The 2,620-nt window shown below is 53.6% G+C and overlaps 1 pseudogene; it reads left to right on the plus strand.

Annotated features, from left to right (window-relative positions):
- The first annotated feature begins 1,622 nt into the window (after positions 1–1,622).
- Positions 1,623–2,113, plus strand: LOC123441514 (annotated as a pseudogene).
- Positions 2,114–2,620: the final 507 nt, after the last annotated feature.

A 2,620-nucleotide genomic window follows, 5' to 3' on the forward strand; every position in this document is an offset into this window, starting at 1 on the left:
CACGGGATCTTGTATTATGGAACGAGTAAAGAGACTTGCCGGTAACAAGATTGAAATAGGTATAGGGATACCGATGATCAAATCTCGGGCAAGTAACATACCGAAGGACAAAGGGAATGATATACATGATTATATGAATCCTTGGCACAGAGGTTCAACCGATAAAGATCTTCGTAGAATATGTAGGATCCAATATGGACATCCAGGTCCCGCTATTGGATATTGGTCGGGGAGTGTCTCAGGTCATGTCTACATAGTTCTCGAACCCGCGGTGTCTGCACACTTAAGATTCGGTGACGTTTCGGTATAGTTGAGTTATAGGTGTTGGTGACTGAAGGTTGTTCGGAGTCCCGGATGAGATCACGGATGTCACGAGGGTTTCCGTAATGGTCCAGGAACAAAGACTTATATATAGGATGGTTTCATTTGGTCACCCAAAAGATTTCGGGCATTACCGGGAGTGACAAATGGGTTCCGGATCTTCACCGGGAGGGGCCCACCCACCCGAGAGTGAGCCCAATAGTCCTAGGGTGGTGCACCAGCTCTTAGTGGGATGGTGAGGCCAGCCCAAGTGGACTATGGCACCAAGGAAAGAAAAAGCAAAAGAAAAGAAAAAAGAGAGAGGGAGGTGGGAAGGAAGGAGTGGACTCGTCCTCCTCCAAACCAAATTGGAGTGGGAGTCCATCTCCTCCTTCGGCCGGCGCCCTTGGGGCTCTCTTGAGCCCCAAGCTAGACCTTCCCCTCCTCCTATATATACTATAGGTTTTAGGGTTTTTGGGACACAACTTTGCCATGTGCAACTCAAACCTATACCTCGTAGTTCTTCCTCTAGATCGGATTTCTGCGGAGCTTGGGCGGAGCCCTGCAGGAATAGATCATCACCATCACCGGCTCGCCGTCACGCTGCCGGAGAACTCATTACTTCCCCGTCTATTTTTCTGGATCAAGAAGGCGGAGATCGTCGTCGAGCTGTACGTGTGCTGAATGCGGAGGTGCCGTCCATTTGGTGCTAGATCGGGACGGATCGTGGGACAACGGTGATTTGAATCACGAAGCTGTACCACTACATCAACCGCGTTTCTTAACGCTTCCCACTGAGCGATCTACAAGGGTATGTGGATCCAATCTCCCTCTCGTAGATGAACATCACCATGATAGGTCTTCGTGTGCGTAGGAATTTTTTTGTTTCCCATGCAACGTTCCCCAACAGATCCTCTAGAGAGGTGCGTCCCTGGCGTGACGCCGTTGGTGTGTCCATTGTCCAGCCCGAGATTCACCGGGCTTCACTCTCCCGGCCGACGATCGGCGTGCTGCAACACGGTGCGCGACACTATGTGCCAGCGGCGAGGCGCCGATGGACCGATGGAGCTACTCGCCCCATTGTCGAAGACGTCCTCGAGCGCAACAGTTAGAGCGGGGAGGCGCAGCCCAAGGCTAGCACTTGACGATGAAGCATCAGCAGCTACAACCTCGTGCACCAGCGTCGGAGACGGAAGACGTAGGGAGTCCAGCTATGCGGGCTCCACGGGCAGCACGGGCTCGGCTTCCTCCCCGACCGCATAGACCAGTGGTGGAGACCATGGCGGAGTCACGCATGACCCCCATCTGTGCACTGGGCATGGATGTGGTGGTGGAGGCTCCGCAAGTTCCGGCTAAACGTCAACGGTGTCGACGTCCATTGCTCTATCTACGGGCTCCATCCGCATATAGGTTCGGAGCAGCTAGTCCGACAAGAATCCAGGCTGGGAATAGCGCCGCCGTCGTCATAGCCGGTTCACGCGAAGCACCAGAAGACCCAGCACCATCGCGACCTCGGGCGCCATGTCCATGACGTGGTCCACGACGACGGAAACCGTTCCGGTGGCCTCCGGACCGGAAAAGATCGCGGGCGTTGCAGTTGTGGCGGCGAAGTCCGCCAACACCATGGCGACGACGGCGGCTTTGTCGACTTCGACCACCGTCACAAACAAGGTGCGGGAAGAAGGATAGGAAACCACGAGGCATACTCTTACCTTCTTATTCCTTCCCTTCTACTTTGCTTTTTTTTTTTCCGGTGATTGTCGCCGGCGTAATCTTGCTCTTTTGGCAGATTCAAAGTGCTTATAACGTGTGAAAGTATGATTTGATCGAACTTTTACTGTTCCATTAAGGATTACCGTTTATATATACAAGCACAGAGACGCGACAGAAAGGACGCGTCCGTCGTGGGGGCGTACCGCGTCGGTTGCCTGGCAAACCGTACGAGAGGTTTGTACAAGGGAGGATTACCCTTAATTACAAAATTTAATTAATCCTATCAGTGTCATCCACATCTGCCTTCCCACGGACAACACACAACAGGAGATCCCCTCCCCACCGTCACGCGTGCGGCCCACCCACGATCTCTCGTTCCTCTCGCAAACCACCTGGTAGTTTCGTCCCTCACACCCACAATCCCCTTCCCGCACCACCACGGTACCACTCTTCTCTTCCTCCAGGATATGGCCCATCTCTTCTTCAATCTTGATTCAACTTTGGATCGGCGGTTTCGGACGCGACGCCACCGCGCACTGTCATGGGGTAGGAAGTAGGCCGACACGACTTAATTCATTGCGTCGGGAGCTGCTGAGGGCGCCTGATC

The sequence above is a fragment of the Hordeum vulgare genome, chromosome 3H (genome assembly GCF_904849725.1).
Source record: "Hordeum vulgare subsp. vulgare chromosome 3H, MorexV3_pseudomolecules_assembly, whole genome shotgun sequence".
NCBI classification, from domain to species: Eukaryota; Viridiplantae; Streptophyta; class Magnoliopsida; order Poales; family Poaceae; genus Hordeum; species Hordeum vulgare.